Source organism: Hypanus sabinus, chromosome 4 (genome assembly GCF_030144855.1).
Source record: "Hypanus sabinus isolate sHypSab1 chromosome 4, sHypSab1.hap1, whole genome shotgun sequence".
Taxonomy (NCBI): domain Eukaryota; kingdom Metazoa; phylum Chordata; class Chondrichthyes; order Myliobatiformes; family Dasyatidae; genus Hypanus; species Hypanus sabinus.
In genome coordinates, this window is record NC_082709.1 from 16,643,213 (window position 1) to 16,667,174 (window position 23,962).

At 36.8% G+C, this 23,962-nt stretch overlaps 1 protein-coding gene across 17 annotated transcripts in view; it reads left to right on the forward strand.

Moving 5' to 3' along the window:
- Positions 1-23,962, forward strand: part of baz2ba (bromodomain adjacent to zinc finger domain, 2Ba) — a 250,780-nt gene that overhangs the window by 66,372 nt on the left and 160,446 nt on the right. For 12 of the 17 annotated variants that reach the window (XR_009511572.1, XM_059966477.1, XM_059966478.1 and 9 more), the window contains exon 3: positions 18,200-18,452. The exons of the other annotated variants lie outside the window; for them this stretch is intronic. The gene's annotated coding sequence lies outside the window, so the exon portion shown is untranslated. The remainder of the gene's footprint in view (positions 1-18,199; positions 18,453-23,962) is intronic. 17 annotated transcript variants of the gene reach the window in all.

Below are 23,962 nucleotides of genomic sequence, written 5' to 3' on the forward strand. Positions count from 1 at the left end.
GGATTCTCTTATTAACCTTATCAGACTGCAATGTTTTATTTAAGTAGGATCTCAAACTCTGTTATCTATTCCCATGTAACTGGAGATTATGTAGTGGGTTTCACATCTTTGGCCATTGCTCTGATTCAATCTTAATTCAGACGTTATTACTTTTAGCATGATCTCAAAATATTAAGTTTGCAGCTGAAATTTTAAGTTTGTCCTGCAACCTGAATTTAACTCCTTTTTTCCCATGCTCTGCTAGCTTGCACGTATTTAATTTTTCTCACGCACTGTACTGGCTTGCATGAGTTTTAGCTTTTTTTAATCACTGTTCCACTGCTGGCATGAATTTAATTAATTTTTTTGATATTCTACTGGCTTGTGTATTTCATCCATACCTAAACACTTGGTATGCGGCTCTACTGGTTTGCATTGCCATTTTACAGATCTGTTTTAAAAATAATAACATAGCAGTTCCTTGCTCCTAACTGCCATTGGATGATATAAAAGCCAAACTAGTTTTTTTTTCTCTCTCAGACAACAGAGGGACAGTGAAGTTCTTGTCCCTTTTGTTTAGGTGCTAAAAATTTCAGTTTATTGATTTGTTTCAAATACTAAAATTCATAGACCTGCTGACTACCCCACGTGTTGGATTCTTGTGTTTTTGATCTAAAGTTCTTTCAGAAGTCAGGACTGAGGTACAAAACTTGTTGCTTTATGATTGTTTTATTAAGTAGTGATAGGAGCAAAAGCTAGTAGCAGAAGGCTTAAAGACAAGAGACTAAGTTGCTGTGAAGAAGATGGCTCTGCTTTATGTTTAGCTATTATGTCGTAAAGGAAGAATTTCATTCAAATTTATAGTTAACAGTTGAGTTAACAGTTAGAAAGTCTTTATTCAAGTAGTGCACATTCAATGAGAAAGCACTTAGGGTTGCAGGAGAATTGAATTATATGTTGATATTCCTACTTTTAAAGTAGGACTTGAAGGCCAGAAGCCAGCAGATTAATTTGAAAGCCCACTTAGTTCACTGATGTGGCATATTGGGCTGCTAATACTACTACGTAGACTCAGGCCTAGGGGGCCGGCGTTGGGCACAATGACGGACTCTCCACTCCTCCCTCTCCCTCATCAGTGTGTTCAGTTCATCTACATTAGCTGTGCCGCTATCTTCTAGGAGTGTGTTGACCGTAGTCTTGGGAGGGCCCCCAGGGTTCATCCTCCCATGCTTGGGCTCCTATGTGATGACGAGGCTGGCAGGTAGCTCAGGGTGGCGTAGACAGTGCCCCGCTAGTTGCAGTCTTCTCGCTTCGATTTAGTAGAGAACATCGGTAGGTTGTCATAGAGCTCGACATTCGTCATGTGCTGTTGCCAACTCACGTCAAGAGCCATCTGGAGCATGTTGGACTACTAAATGTAAACAACATAAGATTGCAACTGGGTTGGGCCAGTGTCTAAACATGATGGAAATTTATCTTGGAAACATCAGAGGTTTGGAGTTTAAGGCGGGAGTGCAATCCTACAAATCGTAAGATAAATCATGAAGTAATAATGTTCCAAGTGTTGTATGTTTAGCTAAAGTCTCACTGCTCTAACAATATCTGGGGTCCTCTTGTCACAATAAAAGAGGAGGGTTTGGTTTTGGAAGCCTTTGAAATTATATGCAGACCCTGTCCAGTCACATAAATTAGGTCAAGAATGCATAAGGGGATCACCCATCCTTGATCGGCTATTATTTAGGAAAGACGACAGCTGGCTCGGATGCAGAGGCCACTCTGCATCCAATCAAAGGTGTATATGTTTGTTTTGTGCATCTCTTTTATAATTGCAAGTCACTGCTGGATAACAAGAACATCAAGTACTACAGGACTATCCCGTCAATGGAGCTGGATTTGTGTACTGTTGTGTTGTCACCTGGACTTGTTGCTTACAGCTGTACTGAGGCAGTGTGCGGGTCCAAAAAATAATGGTGTAAGTGATTTCCTTAGGTGTTTCTGTTGTGATCGCAAGACACTGTTGGACTTTGGTAAAGTAGAATACCTTAAGCTGGGTTCACTGGTTCATTGACAAGACCGACAGTACGGTTGTCACGTGGACAAGGTCCACATGCCTCAGACTGGACTGTTGCGTCACCATTGAAGGAGATGCTGGAGTTAGCTATGTGTTGCTGGATTTCATACTGGGTTGGGGGCTGGTTCCTCCTGTGCTTGGTGGAAGAACGAGCTGGACCAGGTCAACTGGAGGACTTTGGCTATGTATTTTTTCCTCCCTTGGTGACTATATGTTTTTCTGGACTTGCAACCATATATGTGATTTGTGCTATGTGCTGTTGGTATTGTTGTTACAATTGACTATTATTATAATTGAAGATTTTGCTTTTCGAATAGAAGAATGATTTTTAAAAAAATAAGTTTTCAATTTAAATATAGAATTATAATTTCAAAAATGCTAAATTTATGTAAAACTTGCATACCTTTTTTTTTAAAAAAAGATCAATTTGAAGGGCACAATTGAAAGTTTGTTAATTCTGCATTGGTATGCTTCCAAGACGTTGTCAAGTTATACAATAGAGTATTTAGGGTTATATCTGATGACAGTTATATTTGCGTGCTTCACCTGCTGATCAATGAGTTGACTGCTCCACCTGACTGTTTAGTTGCTTCCAGGAAATTGTGATTTGTGAACAGCAGGAAGTATTGCTTTGACCTCATACACCGTTTCCCATTGCAATAATTGCTAATCTGAGTAAGACAGCCATGTTTTGCGAATGAGACAAGATGGTGTGGTGAAGATCAGCTGCCTAGAAATTTTTAAAATACACAAGGACTCTTTTAGCTTGTGCTTAATTTGGAAGTACTTTTCTTGTCAAACTAACACAGTTGTCTCTTGTGTGTTATTGACCTCAAAGGTCAGCTGTTAGCAATACAGTATGTATTCATGCTTTCATTCACATAAACTGAAAAACAAAACTGTCTGTTACGAGAGCTGTCAGTACTGTGCAGTTGAATGATAATGGCTACTTCCTGATTAAACCACCGTTCATGCAGCTGATATTAAATAACTGCTTGTTCCTCAAGAGACTACAGTATGCGGAAGTGTTCTTAACCATTTTCTCTTTTTGAAACAACGAAACATCTTTACATTTATACTTTAAATTAGGGACAATACTATCAAGGGGAGAAAGAACAAATCCCAAACAAATGCCAAAGCCAGAAATGGAGTGATGAATGTAGAGATTTAAAATGTTAGTAATCTTTGCCAAATTAGGGAAGCTTCAAAGTTACAATGAAAATGGTGCTGCCCCACATACTACCTAGACATATTCAGAAAACATCTTCTGCAAGGCCTGCTGGTTGACAGGTACAGTAATTTACAAAAAAATTCTTGAAACTCATTTTTAGCAGTTTTTGTTAATTTGTATGTATTTTTCTGCTTTTACTCTTTTAATTGACAGTTTTAAAATAAGTTTTACAGTTGAAAATAATTAGCATTGGCAATTCTTGGAATAATGTTTAGATCAGAATTTACTGATCTACTTTTCTGTAGTAGAGTTTTTTTTTAACATCTCTCACATTTTCTATGTATCTTACATAGCCAGATAACCAGTAAACCATTACTATACAATAAAAAGCTAGTTATAATATGCTGAAATTGTTTATTTGGAAATAATATTGCCAAGTAATTTATTTGATTGTTTTGGCACAAAATACTGAACGAATGAAAAGATTCTGAAAATGTACAGTAGAACTTGTAATGTCCTGTGTGGCATGACAAATCTGGTTTCTTGTTATAAATTTAACTAAACAGCAATAAATTTGTTGTTTGCAATTCTATATGATTGCATTATGACTTCGATAATGGTGTTAAATCAGATTTTCACTCTGTAGTTGAAACAGTTTTATTGTTGATGTGAATAACAATGTAGGATGCTGTTGGTATAATTTTATGAAATTAAATTTGTGGCATAGCAGGAATTTGGTCTTAGTAGCTTTCTCTTTTGAACCGTTAGCAAAGAAATTTGTGTCCATTTAATAAATTGCTTTATTTCAAGGATTTTAATTTGTATCAATTGAATCAATTGCAGTGCACTGTTATTTTACAAATGTGTTTTATTTTTACTTGAAAGCTAGATATTTTGGTTTTGTAAGTAAATATGTGAATATTCTGTGATATCAATGGGTAAGTATTATGATATGACTTGCATACAGTAGATTTCCAATTTTGGATTTGTTCTTTAAAGCCTAGACACTTTTTTTACAGTTTTGCTTTCTGCAATGCTTTGCTTTAATTAGCAAAATATTCAGACTTGAACCCAAGAAGCTATGATTTTATACCTGTTCATAGCTGATGTTTTATGTTTGGTCTGAGAGGTATGTAAATTTAAATAAAAATGAAAATGGTCAGTGTGGAACAGTTTGGAAAATTGGATGTATCTCTTGTCCAACCTCTATTTTGTGTCCAAAAATTTATTGAACTTGCCCTTAAATGTTTTCAGCGATAGGACATTTCTACCCGGACGGGGGGGGGGGGGGGGGGGGGGGGGCAGTGGTGGGGGGAGGGAGGAGACACAAAATTCACAACACCTGGAGTGGATAATGTCTAAAAGGAATTCCTAAATAGCTGACCACTTTTCCAGAGTCTAACCCCTCCTAAGTTCTGGATAATCTAGCCAAAGGAAGCAAACTCAATGTCTAAAACAAGATAAAATCTACAGATGCTGGAAAGCCATGTCATACACACAAAAATGCTGGAAGAACTCAGCAGGCCAGGCAGCATCAATGGAAAAGAGTAAAAGATGCGTCTGCTCTAGAAGGTGGGGGAGGGGAGGAAGAACCACAAGTTGATAGGTAAAACCAGGAGGGGAAAGGGTGAAGTAAAGAGTTGGGAAGTTGATTGGTGAAAGAGGAACAGGGCTGGAGAAGGGGGAATCTAATAGGAGACGGCAGAGGCCATGGAAGAAAGAAAAAGGGAGAGGAGCACCAGAGGGAGGTGATAGTCAGGCAAGGAGATGAGGAGAGAGAGTGAAAAGGGTTTGGGGAATAGAGAAGTGGGGGTTCAGGGGCAGGATGTTTGAGAAACCAATGTTCATGTCATTGGGTTAGAGACTACCCATATGGAACGTAAGGTGTTGCTCCTCCAACCTGAGTGTGACAGTAGAGGAGGCCATGGATGGACATGTCGGAATGGAAAGTGGAATTAAAATAGGTGGCCACTGGGAGATCTGGCTTTTTCTGGTGGAACGGAGCATTGGTGCTTGGTAAAGTGGCCTCCGAATCTGTTGAATATTCTATGATTCAATCAAGTCAAGACACTTTTTATTGTTATTTTGACCATAACTGCTGGTACAGTACACAGTAAAACCAAGAGAATGTTTTTCAGGATCATGGTGCTACATGAAACAGTACAAAAACTACAAACGTTTGTATACTGAACTATGAAAAACAACACAGAAAAAAAACACTAGACTACAGACTTACCCAGGACTGCATAAAGTGCACAAAACAGTGCAGGCATTACAATAAATAATAAACAAGACAATAGGCACAGTAGAGGGCAGTAGGTTGGTGTCAGTCCAGACTCTGGGTATTGAGGAGTCTGATGGCTTGGGCGAAGAAACTGTTACATAGTCTGGTCGTGAGAGCCTGAATGCTTTGGTCCCTTTTCCCAGATGGCAGGAGGGAGAAGAGTTTGTACGAGGGGTGTGTGGGGTCCTTCACAATGCTGTTTGGTTTGCGGATGCAGCGAGTAGTGTAAATGTCTGTAATGGCGGGAAGAGAGATCCCAATGATCTTCTCAGCTGACCTCACTATCCACTGCAGGCTCTTGCGATCCAAGATGGTGCAATTTCCGAACCAGGCAGTGATGCAGCTGCTCAGGATGCTCTCAACACAACCTCTGTAGAATGTGATGAGGATGGGGAGGGGGAGTGGGAGATGGACTTTTCTCAGCCTTCGCAGAAAGTAGAGACGCTGCTGGGCTTCATTTGCAATGGAGGTGGTGTTGAGGGACCAGGTGAGATTCTCCGCCAGGTGAACACCAAGAAATTCGGTGCGCTTAACGATCTCTGCGGAGGAGCCGTCGATGTTCAGTGGAGAGTGGTCGCTCCGTGCCCCCGGGAAGTCAGCAACCATTTCTTTTGTTTTGTTCACATTTAGAGACAGGTTGTTGGCTCTGCACCAGTCCGTTAGCCGCTGCACCTCCTTTCTATATGCTGACTCGTCGTTCTTGCTGATGAGACACAAAACGGTCGTGTCATCAGCGAACTTGATGATATGGTTCAAGCTGTGTGTTGCAGCACAGTCGTGGGTCAGCAGAGTGAACAGTAGGGGACTGAGTACACGGCCCTGGGGGGGTCCCCGTGCTCAGTGTGATGGTGTTGGAGATGCTGCTCCCGAGCCGGACTGACTGAGGTCTCCCAGTCAGGAAGTCTAGTATCCAGTGTGATCACTGTTCATTTATTGAAATTGCAGGGAATATAGAGGCATTTTACTTCATGATTTTTGAGATCACCGTCTCATTCTGGTGAAACTTTGTCACACTATCACCAATGCAAGTATAGGGATAGGTAATCCAAGCCAAGTTTCTGTCCTGAGCCAAGCTGTTATTTTTTTTATATATAGCATTCAGTACCAGTGTAATTAATATCAATACACCTGACTTTTCTAATTAGGTGTTTGACTTGCAAAATCAAACTACATATTAAAAAAAGATGTGATGAATACTTAATATGAATGGAGAGAGAAATAGTGTTAGTATTTCAGGTCTGTGATATTTCATTAGATCATGAAAGGTCACTGCTTAGAAGATTTACTCTGTGCTACCTGATCTACTGAGCAGTTCCAAAAAATTCAGGTTTTTATTGTTAACTTTTATCTTTTGTACAAATGTACCCAAATCCTTTGATACAGCTTATCTAGTTTCTTAGAAGCATTTTTTGTACTATTCTTACCAACAGATTGAGCGACCTTCTATTTGCTTTCTTTATACTTCATCTTGTTATCCTGCCTCACTATGCAATCTTTGTTGGATTCTCACAGATTACCTTTGTATAATCAGCACTTGGTCCCTTCATCCAAGTCCTTCAGAGTGGAAATGGAAAAAAATTATCTTTGTACTCAACTGAAGGTCCCCGGTTCCTTCCTACTTTTATCCTTTTATTCAGTCCTCCATTCAACTAAGGATGATCTTAAGTCTATTAAGACCTTATTATATCCTTAAAAGCATGTCTTGGTGGTCTATCATGTGACTTTTCAAAATCCAGATGCACCACAATTGCTAGGTTTCTCTTATCTATCCTCCATGAAAGTTCTCAGAATTGTCCATTACAATTGCCCTATCATAAAACTTGGATTCTATACCCATGCTTTGCTTTGCTGTCACTTCCATTATTTCCTTGACAATGGCATTTCTGCACTGCAATACATTTTTAGTAAAATTGTAAGTTTATTAGTAGAATTGCAAACACAAGAAATTCTGCAGATGCTGGAAATTCAAAGCAACATAGATAAAATACTGGAGGAACTCAGCAGGTCAGGTGGCATCTATGGAAAAGGGTAAATCCAAAGGATTGTAATGAACAACATGCTGGTCTGTACTAATAAAACGATGAGCTGGAATTTCTTAAACAATATTGAAATATAGAATTACTGCATGGGCAATTTGTCATATTCTTGCAGAACCACACAGTGACTTTCTTGTATGCGTGATGTTCAAGGAATCTTGCGCTGATGTTTCGTAAACCGTGAGCTGTCAATGATCTTCACACAGTGATACTTTTTAACACTTAAGTTCAATCCCTACCATATTGTGTGTTAGGGGTGGGGAGGCTCGGTTCCAAAATCAAAGGTTCTCAATAACAGCAGCAACTTCAGTTAATAATGTTTGAATAATATGCTTTGGGTGGAGAAGACTGAGCATGCATCTCCAGCAATGATCAGTCATCGTGACAGGGAAAGTATTAAATCATTCAGGATACCAGTCCACCTCAAGCACCACCACCCCACTGCTTCCCAAACAAAGCAACGTATCTGAACTCGAATATTAGAAAGCACCTGATTGGTCAGATATGGTTTAATGATTGTCTTCAGTGGCAAATTCAACATTACCTCAGCTAAGGGCTGCTTGCTTTAAACTTGCAATCTTTTTTCTTTTAAGTATTAGTTTTCTATTTGAAACTCCCTTTAGTGTTGCAGAATCAAAACCGCACACCAATTGGCATTATCACTTTGTATCTATGATGTAGATCAGAGACTGTTGATTTACATGGTGCCTGTTGCATTGGCTTCTGTGTAGATGCATCACTTATGAGACAGCTTTACATTGCAATTGTGTTCTGCAATTGAATTTCAACTTTAAATCATTGACATAGCCCATTAAAGAACAGTGCACTGTGCTGCAGAATTTATAAGCCTATTTGTTAGAATCGGGCAGTTCTGCAGGCAAACCATTCTAATTATGATCCAGTGTAATGTGTTTTTTAATCTGGTTCTGCCTAGAGTTCAAAAAGAACTTTTAAGATTTGATAAAGTAACGTACTGAGTAAGTTAGGACTTTATTCTGCCAAGATTGGAAAATGAAGGGATATTTGATAGAGGTACGCAAAATTGAGGGGTGGAAATGGGCTTTTTTGCCCACTGAGGTTGGGTGTGACTAGATCTAGAGGTTATGGGTGAAATGTGAAATATTTATGGGGAACATCCAGGGAAATCCTCATTACTCAGAGGAACAAGCTGCCAGCGCGAGTGGTAGGTGTGGTTTGATTTCAACACTTAAGACAAATTTGGGTAGGTATGTGGATGGGAGGGTTATGAAGGGCTATGGTCTTCTTGTAGGCTGGTAGGACTAGGCAGGTTAATAGTTCAGCATGGACGAGTTGGGCCGAAGTGCCTGCTTCTGTGCTGTAAATAATTTCCCCTTTTTCTTCACTTTGCATTTTTGTGGGGTTAACTTTTTTATTGATAGATAGATTCTGTTCATTGTTTTGTGTATTTTAGCATAGTAGATTTCCAGAACAAGTTGTGTTTATTTGAAGATTAAATGGAAAATTTTTGTCCTGCTTTAATTATAATTTATAATTGTGCCAAGTGAACAGTCTTTCTAATTCGCTGAAAGACAGAAGTTGCTGTTTTCTGCAAGTTGAGGCTGGCTTAAGTAAAACATAATGTCATGTCATGATTTGCATCAGAAATGATATAAATTGAAAAGTGTCATTGTAAGTATATGAAGACTACTTTGAAACTTAGTTTTGAACATTTGTATGTGGTTTGTCGAATTCATGTTTTCAATGATAATGTGCCTTTTTTTTCAGAAAAGGTGTGATTGATGGAATGTGCATGATTGATTATTGATCATGTGCCAGAACCCTTGGAACAAATTGGGGAAAACTGTTTACATGATAAAGTCTGTGAGCTTGTCTTCATCAGGATATCATTTTAATTGGCCACAATCTATATGAACACCTTGAAGTTGTAATCTATATTATAATAACTGTAGACCTTGATCCAGTGGACAAAGTTATTCTAATGGGTTGTGTATTACAAAAGAAATGGCAACAACTGGTACTAATATTATTGATAAAAGCTGTGCTTTTATTAGCAACTATGGATTAGAAAATGTACTGGTGTTTTTATTGGGTATTTAATATATTTATAATTATGTCATGTTCAATTGAAATGTCATATTGATCAGTAATTGCACTGAGTTTTGCACGGAAAATTTTCTGCAAGTAGTTTATAGATTCAATGGGCAAGTGACGAGACTTTGTAATCTGAAATTCTATTCATAATATGGTAAAATATCACAGATCAACTGATTTGGTTTGCAACAATTGTTGGTGTGTCATCAAAAAGAATATATCAAATAACATTTTTTAAAGATTTTTTGTGGAGTAATAAGCAAACTAGTGAATTATAAGTAGCCACATAAGGTTTGGATAATTGTTAATTGCAAAAGCTTTGTGGTTTGAAGAATGTGTCATTCTTGATCATTGCTATCTTGCAACATAGCCATTTATCACTTAATCTCTTTAATATGAATTTTGTTGTTTTTCCCATCTTGCTTTCTGCAAAGAGAACATGTAAATGCACAGTGCTGCTATAGATAAACCAATGAGTCAAATTTTTAAAAAACCTACCCCACAAGTGAGTTAACACAAGGATCTGCCTCAGGTATAATTTTTTGTAAGTTAGTAAAATTGCTGAGTCCAGTGACCAAACACTACGTTTAATCTAGTCATTTCAGGGAATGACTCATTGTTGATTTATAGTTTTAAAAAGTGGTTGGCTCTGAATATCACCAGATACTAGATTTAAAAATGAAAGAGTTGACAGTGCACATTATAAAGTTAACATCTGTGTTAGGCAAATCCAGTAATCTCTATAGTGGACAAAGAAAAAAAGTAGTTGACATTATGCCAATAGCTTGGTTGTTGGATTACATAAAAATAAGACATTAGAAAATAATTTCTGATAAACATAGCAGTTTTCTTCAGAGCAAAGGTCAGCATTAGATACACAGAACATTAAATTCCTTTAATTTAGCACAAGATAAAGACAATGAGACAATCTAAATAGTATAACGAATTAGATAAATACCTTGGGGGTGGGGTGGGGGGAAAGCAGCCATGGGATTTATTTGTTTATTTATGGATCACTTGAGATGCAGCACAGAGTAGGCCCTGCCAGCTCTTCGAGCTGCGCCGCACAACAATCCCCATACTTAATCCGAGCCTAATCATGGGATAATTTACAATGACCAGTTAACCAACCAATCTTTGAATGTGCAAGGGAATTGGCGCACTGAGAGGAGGCCCAAGTGGTCACGGGGAGAATGTACAAACTCCTTGTAGACAGCTGCGGGAATTGAACCCTGGTACTGTAAAGTGTTGTGCTAACCACTACGCGACTGTGACTCCCTAGTCAGACAAAATTTCTTGTCTTACTGTGTAGTTGTTCCTCAAATAAATATTACTATTATAATTAATAACTATAGAGTACTTTTCATATAGATAATCTAGTTTAAAGTATGTTACAATGGGTTAAAAATATAAACATGAAAATAAAAGACAAGAAGACGATTTAAAGAGAAGGTTAAATAAATATGTTCTGAGCTGCCATTTTAAGTGTCAAGCGAGTCTGCATCCTTTGGAGTTTTAGGTATTAAATTTCACTGTTTTGGAGTGTAGTTCAAAAAAAACTTACCTCCCTATTATCTTTTGAAGGAAATTGTTTACATTAGTAGTTTTGTGGTTGATGTTACCTTGGCTGTAACTTGTAATTTCATTTATTATTATTGCAACCATATGAGGCAAGTAGCAGTATATTCCAATTATATTTTGAAGGTTAACTGTAAATTTTCAAAATTTTGCTTAGTTCTATTAAAATGGTTTTAGTCATTTAAAATATGAACACTTTTTCCAGTTGGTTTAGAAATGAACCATCACTTGAATATTGCCACAGAAATGTTGTCAAATCTTCTAGTTGAAGAATGCAATGTAAAGATAATCACACAAAGGGCTTATTTTGTCCAGAATAGTAGCTTCTAATTCACCGGAGTAGCCCAATTTAAGACTCGAGCACAATCGAGAAATATGACTTTCACAGTTGTTGCACACTGCACAGAGCAGCGATGCTGCATCACAAAATTGTTAAATGATGCAGAAGTATAGCTCAACTAAACACCTGCTAGACTTGTTTGTCATGTGGATGATTGGCAAACAAAAGCCAAAGCTACAGACAAAACCAAATCAAGCAAAACTAAGATTTTAGGGCCATTAGCACCATGTGCTTTAATTGGTGGATGCTTATTAGCAACCAAACAATGAAAATATTAATTGAATCAAATGAAAATTTGCTTGGTTTAAATTCAATTTCTGTAGAAAATTTGTATCTGTAATTAGCCAGAGTTGGATGTATTATCATGATCAAAATTTTTATATGCTGAATTGCAACTTTTTAAGCAATAAAGATGTATTATGTGTATTGTAACCTTGGCTCCAGAAAAGGTTCACTGCTTCACTGCTAGCAGCTGTTATTTGCTTATAATGTAGGCTATTATGTCACTGCCTTCTTGAAAGGATATTATTTTCTGAACAAATTTATAGGTTTTGATGCAGGAGTATAGTATTACACCTAGTGCAATTTTTTTTCAGAAGCCTCATGTCTATTCTGTTTGGGAATATTGCTCGGTAGGTATAGAATGCTGGTGGTAGTTTGACGAACAGGTTAAATTTAGTGGGTGAAAAGAATGATCAGCATGTCATTGGCTTGTTACAAAAAAAGGACCATTTTTCTCTCCCTAAGGTTTTGTAAGAACTATTGTTTGCTTTTTTCTCCCTAAATTCCATAAATGGTAAGTCAGTCAGACATTATCTTTGTGGGGGGGGGGGTGAAGAAACAGTTAACATTTCAAAGCTACAACCCTGCATCAAAAGTGGTAAAGTGGTGGGGGAGGGGAAATGAGAGGGCAAGGGAGAGGTGGATCTGATAAAGCAACTATCTCTGATAGGGTGAAGCCAGGCCAGCATTGCTGAGGTGCTTCGACTGCTAACAGTGCCACCTGGTTGATTAATAAGGGAAATCAGACCAAGATAAAATAAGTGTTAAATTGTACTCGTGAAAATTGTGAAATACAGACCAAAACAGTTCTTGAGACTGAAATCAAAAGGAGAGTGCTGGAAATTCTATAAGTTCTTCAATAGCTGCCCAATGGCTTAGACAGAGCTTTAATCTGCCAGAGAAAAAATGTTTATGCTTGTCCCTGAAGATCAGGAGCCTTCAAGAACTACTTAAAAACTAACCAATTAACTTGCATGAAATATGGTAAACTGAAAAATTAAACTTGAACTCAGTGCTTTAACTGATTTCAATATACATACGTTTGTTCCTTCACTTTTTTCCCCACCAGATGGGTGAATGGATTGTTTCTGTACTAAAAAGATGCATATTCAGCGGACAGATTTATACCTATAAGTTCACGTTTGTAATGAAATATAACTAAGAAATTTGTGAAGATTGGCCAGCATTGTGTGAATTCTGTATTTGCATGGGAATTCCTTTGGGAAAAATACCATAAATAGTGGTGCTAGAAAGTTTGTGAACCCTGTACAATTTTCTCTTTCTGCGTAAATATGGCCTAAAATGGGATCAGATCTTCACACAACATGATAAAGAAAACTCAATTAAATAACACCAAAATTATACTTATTGTGAAAAATTATCCAATATTACATGTATTTGTTAGAAAAAGTATGTGAACCTTTGCTTTCAGTAACTGGTGTGACACCCTTGTACAGCAAAAACTTCAACCAAACGTTTCTAGTAACTGTTGATCAGTCTTGTACATTGGCTTAGAGGAATTTTACGCCATTCCTCATTACAAAACTGCTTCAACTCTGGGATGTTGGTGGGCTTTCCTGCATGAATTGCTTGCTTCAGGTCTGTCCACAACATTTCTATTGGATTAAGGTCAGGACTTTGACTTGGCTGTTCCAATACAATTTTTTTTCTTATTAAACCATTCTGTTGTTGATTTAGTCTTGTTTTTCTGATCATTGTCTTGTTGCACTATGCATCTTCTATTAAGCTTCAGGTAATGAATTTTACTGTCGTTCTCCAGTAAAAAAATGTCTTGATTCAATTTTGAATTCATTGTTCCCTTAATGATTGCAAGCTGCCCAGACCCTGAGGCAGCAAAACGGGCCCAAATTCTGCCAAAAGGTTTAACTTTTGTCCCATAAGTCCACAGAATATTGCCCCGTAAGCATTGTAGAACACTCAGATGGTCTTTTGCAACCTTAAGATGTGTAGCAATTTTTTTTACTCCATGATGTCTTTCCATGAACACCATTCTTGTTCAGTGATATTCTTATAGTGGACACATAAACAGAGACTTTAGCAAGTTCTAGAGATTTCTACAGTTCTTTTGCTGTTACCCTTGGGTTCTTTTTCACCTCCTTCAGCACTGTGCTTTTAGTGTGATCTTTGCAGGATGCCCACTCCTAGAGAGTGTAGCAACAGTACGAGTTTCCTCCATTTGTTGACAATTTCTTTTATGTGGACTGATGAATATGCAGATCTTTAGAAATGCTTTTGTAGCCTTTTCCAGTTTAATGCATCTCTACAATTCTTCTTCTAAGGTTCTTCTTCTTCTGAAAGTTGTTTTGATCCAGGCATGGTGCACATAAACAGATCTTTTTTGAGAAGAGTAGGCTCTGTCATTAACCTGACTTTTTTTTAAATGGGGCAAGGCACCTCTTCAACCCACACCTCCAATCTAATTTCATTGATTGAAACACTTGACTCTAAATAGCTTTTGCCGAAGGTATTACCCAGAGGTTCACGTGATTTTTTCAACAAATGTATGTAATATTGGATCATTTTTCAAAAAATAAATGAGTAAGTGTAATGTGTTTGTTTTATTTATTTAATTGGGTTCTCTTTGGGCTTGTGTGAAGATTTGATCACATTTTAGGTCATTTGCAGAAATAAGAGAAAGTTCTAAAGGATGAACAAACTTTCTAGTACCGCTATTTGTCAATTTTTTTCTAGTTTGCTCATCTTTCATCTGAGGAGTGAAGTTGTGTGGCCTTTTTCTTGGTAATGTGCAATCTCCACCCTCCCACACAAAATATATTTCGTATCCTTGGTGGTCTGACTGGTGTTTAACATGGAGTATTAGTTCAATAACTAGGAAGGTGGGAAATCACATTTAGAGTATTGGGTTCTCTGTCTTTTGTTTTGAAATTATGGGCTTGGATTCATTGATAGAGAAAGCTAGCTTCTCTGACAACCATTTGTAGAAATGTGAGCATCCTGTTAGTGATGCAAGAAGAGTCTTGGGGTTAAACTTGTAGGTGTCATTCAGAAAGCCTGATTATTTCAAGTTGTTTAGTTTTCAAGACCATACTCGAAACACACAGCTCAATTTAGGTAAATGTTCTGTAGTCTCCTGATTTGATGTTTAGATCAGAACTGAAAAATAAAATTGTTCTCTAATAAAAATGTAATTTACAGCTGTTTAGTAGATCTGCATGTTCTAGGCCTTTTCAGAGAACATTTGGTAACTATTAGTATGGGCTTAGATTAAACTGGAAAAAAACAGTTGTATTCTCTCTGAAGCATTAAAGCATGTTGTGACAAACTGAATCCATTCATACAGTGATGACTTTTGTGTCTTAAATTAGTGGACTGTCTTTTTCAGGCTTTTATTGTATGTTAGGGATCTAAATAGTTAAATGCTGGTCCCTCTCTCCTCTTCCTATGTAAGGTGTAACAATTTCAAGCAGAGATCACTGGTAAACTATGAAGAATGTTAATGTTTGCTTGCTTTCTCTATTTTTCGCCTAAAGGTACATGTACGGTTGTTTACTTTTCGACTGCATTTTAACTTGGCTGGGAATGGCTAAACATGCTGGGAATCAGTGATCTTTTGGTCTGTTTCACCACTTACAGTTTGTAAAGTACCCTTTACGTTTCTGTATCCAACGGAGGAAAATGTTTCCTGGGGGGGGATTATTAGGTGTTAAATTTTCTAAAATATATTCAGTATTCCTTATTGGTTTGTGACATTGCTTAAACTTATTATGGTATTGCTTATTCTCTTTCACAAGGATTAGTTTTCGTAAAACCAAAAGAAAATGTTCGTAAGGTTGAGATTGCATGTCTGTTGCCAGGAATTGTATGTCTGAGCCCTCGGGTTCCTACTATTAAAGCATTGCTTTTAACTGGATGTTTTTGATCTCTGGAGAGCAAATGGTCGCACAGAAGGCACAGTGATTTTATGAAATTATCTTCACCACCAAGGAGTAACCTTTTTCCTTTGTCTTGCTTTTCATATGCTTATCCTCTGCATTATGCATATTCTGTGTGACTGGGGTTGTAAATCCCTGCACAGCTGACACTTGCTAAGCATTTTACAATGTACTTCCAAGTAGCTTCTTCATTTGCTGTTCATTAAATTAACATATGTTGTTTATTTGGGTTAAATAAACAGGGATAGGTATTTACTTTGTTTGATTTGTCTACAGTTAGTACAATTTTTGGATAATAAAATTTGCACTGCAGCTACGTGTTCAAAACAAGCTGTCTTGTAGACTATCATATTTGTACCATGGCATAACATTATATAATTAGATTTATACTTTTTTCGTTCTGCATTGCTGTAATACTAAAACTCATACAATTTTAATTTTGCTGGAGTTGTATCATTTCTTGTTTCAAAAACATGTTCTACTATGATTAATTGGCAAATTATTATAATTAAATGAAAAGGAGCATTGTAATTCGTTAAAGGGTGTGCATATAGCTCCACAAATTATTCTATGTGCCTATTTTGTACGACTTACATGAGAATTATAAAATGGTTGTACCAAAATAGTTTTGCGCATAAATTTTATACTGTCAGGATTAAGTCAAAATCATGAAGTATTTGTTTTGATTTTAAATTGCACTTTAACTGTTCACTACTGTAGTATTGCTCAAATTTGAATTTTATATCAATAAATTTTATTAGAAAGAGTTTAGTAAAAAAAAATCCCAAATCTAAAACATCAATTAATTTTATTTGAAGGGTATTATCTGGTACATGAACCGGTTTCTTTTTTCCACTGATGAGGTGTATTTTTCTTAACTTTGTCTGATCCTGCAAGAGGCATCTTCATGGACTATCTTGGGAGTAATCCTTTCTTATCATGACCCAAAAAATATTCTTTTGTCTCACCACCGAGACATCAAGTGCACCATTCCATTGAAGGTTTCCAACTCCCCAGCATAGCATGAAATTTGCCTGTTTTCTTCAGTACATCTGAAAATGCTCGGCTCTCACTTAACCTCAGCTCATGTATGTACTGCTTGATACACAGTAAGGAATATGGACTTGATAACAGCCAGAATCACCAAATAGCTGTTAAGTTTTGAAATCAATCATTTTTTTTTACATTTTTATAAACAAAAATGCCCAAGACTTGTAAAAACGATGGCCAGTTTAATCTGGTATGCTCGTCCATGGCCACCTCTGCTGCCACAATTCGGGCCACTCTCAGGTTGGAGGAACAACACTTCATATTCTGTCTGAGTAGCCTCCAACCTGACAGCATGAATGTTGATATCCCCAACTTCCAGTAATTTCTCCCTCGCTTTCCCCCCTCCATTCCCCATTCTGATTCTCTCCCTCCCCCACCCCCCAAAAAGTTTTTTTTGAAAACACAAACACACACAACTGACATTATTAAAAAACTGTTTGGTCTAAGCATGGTGTAGCATCCAATGGCCACAAAGGTGCTAGCGACCAACACTAGTACACTCATTATTGTCTGTTCAGCAACTCCCTGTCCCAATTAAGTGGCATAGTGTCCCAAATAAATAAAGGAAATCTTGGCAATTTTCTAGATGAGATTTTGTTCTTTAAGATTTTTCCCAATTTACCAGAATCCACTGCATTTGATTTTGCCTTGTGAAGCTGTAACAGGGTTGTGAATGACAAATATGTTAAGCATTCATTAAGAACAGTTTTAATAGTAGTTTTAGAATTTCTGTAGAAATGCTCATTTAGATCATTACCATAAGACAGACAGGCTTTATGATGACTGATTTATTCTCCTCAACCCTATTCTCCTTCTCCCCCACCCCATGACTTTTGATGCCCTTACTAATCAAGAACCTATCAACATCCGCTTTAAATATACCCAATGACTTTGCCTCCAGGGCCTTCTATGGCAATGAATTCCACAGGTTCACCACCCTCTGGTGAAAAAAAAATCTGAATTGTAATATGAATGTATTGACTAAAATGCCTGTGTTAGATCCACTCCCTTACAGCTGAGATGATGTGGGCTGTATAATTTGCTGTTTGGGAAATTTGGCATTAAGTGAACCTGTGAAGTATAGACTCTCACTCTGAGAATTGGAAACATCTGAGAAAGTGAAGCATTTGGTCAAAGTTCCTGCTTCCATGTCTTCAGTCTAATATTCCACTTGCACTAACACCAGTTCCTTGGCAGGGAACGAGTAATTCATGTGTCCATGCTTCATTGTCAATCAGCTGAGTGTTGAACAGCCATCCGTGGGTATCTGTAAAATGTTTTGAAGTTGCATGAGGGCCTCATTGGGCATGTGATTGTCGTGTTTGAGCCTCATGAAGATGGCCATTTTCACCATTGGTGAAGACATTATTGCAGAAGTTTATGATGTGATGCTCAAGACCGACTCTTCAATCTCATTCCAGGTATGCACATTTTGGCTGAGATGACTGCCTGCAGCTTGGACCTTCTTTGCTGCTATGCCAAAAGCATCCAAATCATCGATGAACATCGTAATAGAGCATCGGTGTCTAGCTGAGTGGTGCTTGGACCTTCCTCCATCCTCCACTATCAATTTTCTACAACTGTTTGTCTCCACCTTCTGCTCTTGCTCATCTGTAATGTGAAAACACAAATATCTCTTATTGGAGTCACTGAAGTAAGAATATTGAAGGAAAGGTGAGGATGAATGATTGGTCTTGAGGGGGAAATTAAAATTTTTGCCTTGTTAAACATGATGCAGAAATTTTGCGTTTTCACACTGCTTGCAGTCTTCCTGTTTTCAAATAATTGAGATGATAAAATTCAGACCTATGTCAGATAACAGTTGTTGGTACTTGCCTGACTTTCCCAAATGGCCACTTTTTGATTCTTTATTAGAACAGATGGTAAATACAAATAGTAATGCTCCATAAAACCAAATGGAAATCATGACTGTTTCCCAAGTTGAAAAGATGACAGATTTAAAAACTGTTTCCTGTCAATGCAGTCATGCTGAGAAGTTAGAAAATTGATGTTTTGATTGTTTTGAGTTTATTTTGCCCCCTGCAACAATCATTCCACAGAAAAAGTTACTTAGATCACATTTCTTCCCCATTTTGATGTTTGGACTAAACAATAACTGAACATCTTGACCATGTCTGGATGTTTTTGGGTATTAACTTGCTGCCACATAATTGGCTGACTATATATTTCCATCAATGAGTAGGTGTACCTATTGAAGTGGCTACAGAGTATAAGTAAGAGTTTGAACTAATAGTGACTGTTGCTCATTTTTTTACTACATTCCTTGTCAGGTTATTACCAATAAGTTAACTTTTAGTTGTGAGTGGATTAAAAAGAAAATGTGTTATTCTGACTGTCGTACTAATGAAACAAATACAAGGCACCTCAGCACTAGATTTTTTATGTAGCCCTGAATTAATTCTAAGCAATTTTATTGAAACAGAAGATATTTTTAGGTTTCTGGATTTTCTTTCACAGATGTTAAATTTATTTAAACCTGGAATTATGCAGAATATGTGAATTGGAGATGGCTTAATATGGTAACTGTATAAACATCTGATATAAACCTGTCATATGGGTAAAGTACATTTAAAATCCTAACTTTCAAATTTAAAATACCAGTCAAAAGTTTTTACCAAATAGTGTTCTGTTAGTTTTTTCAGAAGCATTATGTTGGACGTCTGTATAGTGACTGGCATCATCCTGTAAGCATTGTGGTCTTCGATGTAGAATGGCACAAATTTACCTTGAATACATCATAAAAGTTGCAAAAGAAATTGTTTTCATTGATGCAAAGGAACATTTAAAATCATTCTTGAATATAATTGACATTCACGTTCTTGTACTTTTTAAGACTAAGGCAGAATGTCATGTGATATGAGATTTTACTAATATGTGGAACTGTTTGCCTGTGAACTCCAGTCCCCTGAACTTACGCATCTTAAATCTTGTACACCTGCAGTTTCCAAATTGAGTGTTGGGGCATTAAGCAGCAATAGAGCCTCTACCCACATTATTGGGTGATGAGATTGGGCCACAACGATTTCCCATCTCAAAATTCCTCTGGGAGCAAAGTCAGTTCCCTGGACAAAGCTTCTGGTGTTTCTGATTATCTAGAATTCTGATACATTTAAATATTAAAAAGTAACTTGCATTTTAAAGTTTTTAATTTAAAGGTGAAAATAGAGCAAAGTAGGGTTGATTTTGTACATTTGGGGCTCTCCGCTGATCCAATGAGTAGGGAGAGAATTTATCAGGTTCTTGGGGGGGGGTTTCAATGATGAATACATAAAATATTACCTAATGTTAATATTTAAGTCATATCAAATTGCTTTAAAACATTTAACAGTACATATAATTAGAAACTATAAAAGTTTACCTACTCCTTAACCTGCCACTGCTATGGTGAGAGCAAATTGCTTACCATAAACTCCTGGGAGAATTCAGAGGCGCTGCTTACAAGGAAGTGGCCAGTGGAGATTAGCTATTGGGTATGGACAGTAACTCACACCCTGATGCTAGTGAATATTTCCAACACTTGACTGAAAAATGACAAGAGTTTGAAGTTGCCAATGATTCCAGTAAGATCTTGACACATTTTGAAAGTTTCTGTGCGTTTTGCAGAAATCATTCTTACTGGTAATAACCTGTTTTATAAATGCATTGTATTGTTTATTACCTGGAATGAATATATTGGCTATTTTGGCACACAGACTTATACTCTTTTAGTTCTGTAGTAGTAAATAAAGAAATGAGCAGTTTTCTGAGAATAGAAAATACACTATCAACTGTTTTGCCTTTGAAATAAGAGTCGAGGAGTTTTATGAAATGAGTTTTCCGGCCTGCACCTTCCATTAGTAGAAAGACATTGTGTCGACAGCCTGGTTATTACAGATCCATGCTGATGACTTTGTTGCTGGGATTATCTCTTGTAGCATCAGCCATCTGCTGTAATCTTGTCCAAATAGAAATTGTGCAGGAATGCTTAGTGAGTCCATTTTTTACATGGTTTTAAAATGCAACTTGACTATTGCCACTAACATTTCAGCAACCAGGCTTTTAATTAAAATACCTTCCATTTGTTTAAAGTAGTTAAATTTTTTCTTATGCCTACTGTTTATGAATAATTATTTACTAGCATCATGAAAAAATGCAATAGCAATAGAATATAATTTTGAAATGACATTTTGAGAGGGACTGTATGAAAAAATACTTCTTGAAAAGAAAACTTGTATAGTTATTTATAACTTTGCATGATAAATCTGTTCTGTACCAGCTTAAGTTTTATTCCTATTTAAATAGTGCTCATTTTAATTAGCATTCGAAGTATGTACAGAAAAGGGAGATGATGCAGTAGTGTAGTGGTTAGTACAACACTTTACAGTACAGGCGACTCAGGTTCAATTCCTGAAACTGCCTCAGAGGAGTTTGTACCTTCTCCCTGTAACAGCGTCGCTTTCCTCCAGGTGCTCCGGTTTCCACTCAGAGTCCAGTGACCTACTGGTTGAAAGTTTAGTTAGTCATTGTAAATTATCCTGTGATTAGGCTAGTATTAAATTGGGTGATTGCTGGGTGGTGTGGCTTGAAGGCTGGATGGGTCAACTCCACACTATGTCAATAGAATTCTAAAAAAACTTTGGATCCACTGACAAGTAAGATTTTAATGAAGATCTGACTAGCAATGCAAATTAAAGACAAATGACATCATTCCTTGCCCAAATTTGCATGCAACTTGTTAATGTTTGTCACTTCGATGAATATCAGATAAAATCGACACTTTTTTCACCTTCATAAAATTATGTCAGACGCACTTAATTCATATTGTTGCAAATTATTGCATTCACTTTCATGATATGTGTGTTGCTGCTTAGGTCATCAGTTGTTGTTCTTGAACCTAGTGGCTTACAAAGTCATCTTACAGGATAGTGTAGAGCTACTACTAATTTTATTTAAGTTTTGGCTAAATTTAGGCTAGACCATTCAAGGATGGTTGTTTTTTGTACGATTATCAAAACAAAAATATTCCTACATATGTTCTTTTGACTAAATGAATATAAGTGTATTTCTTTCCTTTAAGCATTTAAATATGAATGTTCGTACCCCAGTACACAGGGGAAAAGGTTGCACCTTTATTAAACATCTTAGTACTTTTGCTTTGTTTTTAAATATGAAAATTAGCTTCATGTGCAATGTAAAATATGAAATATATTAAGATGTTAAATAGATTGAGCTTCTGTAAAATAGATGTCCACGCTGATTATAACAAGGGCAAATAGCAGATGATATTATTTGGAATCTAGAAATATTATAAGTTGGGATACATGGGTAATTTTTTCCCCATTAGCTTAATTTTTATTCCTATTAAAATAGAGTGCTCTTGCAACCATTAAAGCTCCATCTGTCAAATGCGGAGCTATGGTAACATGGCTACTGACTGCATATTCCTGTTGAAATTATGCTGTCAGCCACTCTATTTATTGCCTTGAATTAACGTTCTTTTTAAATACTGAAGGGTAACTGGAAAAAAGTTGGAATATTGTTTTGAGGATTTTCAAGCAAATTTGTATTTGTAGAATGTACCAGTTACATTGTTTTGCTATTTATCATGGTTTCCATTCCTTCATCCACTTTCCACTATTAAATTCTTTAAAAAGAACAATCATGATGATTTACAAAAGCTCATGTATTGGAATTTGAAGTCCTGACTTACTGCCCCAACCTAAGTATAAACGCTGTAAAGTAAGTTCAGCTTATGCAGTCATTTTGTTTCTTCAATGAATTTATTTAAGTTGGGAGAGAAGTAACTTTATTTTTGTTAAAGCAGTTTATGCAGTAAAATTTTTAAGATGTTTAAGCAGTAAATTTTAAAATTTTAAACTGTTTAAGCAGTAAAATTTTTGTATAGTTCAAAGTTCATAGGGAATGAAAGTCTCTAATTTTGGTCATATTGTGTAGGTTTGGTGTAAATGTATAATGCAGTTATAAATGTCTTGCTGTAACATTGAGCAACAACTAACTATCATTACAGCACTTTTAATCCCTGTGCAGTACACATCAGCCTGGTTTCCTCTGAGTAATTTAACAATTCAGTATCAATTATTGAGTGTTTCATTAAGACTATTATATTTGAATGTGCGCAGTATACAGAATAAAGTAGATGAACTTGTAGCACAGCAACAGATTGGCATGTGTGATGCTGTGGGCATCACTGAATCATGGCAGAAAGAAGATTATAACAGGGAGCTTAACATCCAAGGGTGTGCATTGTATTGAAAGGCCAGGTAGGTAGGCAATGGGGGAGGCGTGGCTCTTGGTTTAAAAAAAAGAGAAATCAAATCATTAGAAAGAGGTGGCATAGGCTCAGTAGGTGTTGAATCATTCTGGCTAGAGGTAAGTAACAGCAGGGGTAAAAAGAGCACAATGGAGTTATACAGACCACCAAATAGTAGTGAGGATGTTGCCTACAACTTACAACAGGAGATACAAAATGCATGCCAAAAGGGCAACGTTATGATAGTCATAAGGGATTTCAACATGCAGGTAGATTTAGGGAAAATCCAAGTTGGGGCTGAATTCCCAGAGGGGAATTTTCTAGAAAGCCTATGTGATGGCTTTTTAGAGCAGCTCATAGTTGAGTTCATTAGGGGATCAGCTATTCTGGAATGGGTGTTGTGTAATGAACTGGAATTGATTAGAGAGCTTAAGGTAAAGGAACTCTTGGGTAGACCGTGATCATAATATGATAGAACTAATCCTGGAATTTGAGAAGGAGAAGCTAAAGTCAAATGTATCAGTATTACAATGAGTAAAACAAATTACAGAGGCATGAGAGAGGTTGGCCAGAATTGATTGGGAAAGAACACTGGCAGTGACGATGGCAGAGCAGCAATGGCTGAAATTTCTCAGAGCATCCCAAAGAGGAAGAAGCATTCTAAAGGCAGGATGATACAAGCGTACCTGGAAAGAGAAGTCAAAGCTAACATAAAAGATTCAGGGGGCATATAACAGCAAAAAATAGTGGGAAGTGAGAGGATTGGGAAACTTTTAAAAACCAACAGAAGAAAGTTTTAAAAAAAAGTCACAAAAAAGGGAAAAGGTGGAATATGAAGGTAAAGCTTGCCAATAATATTAAAGAGGATACCAAAAGTTTCTTCAGATACATAGTGCAAAAGAGGCAAGAGTAG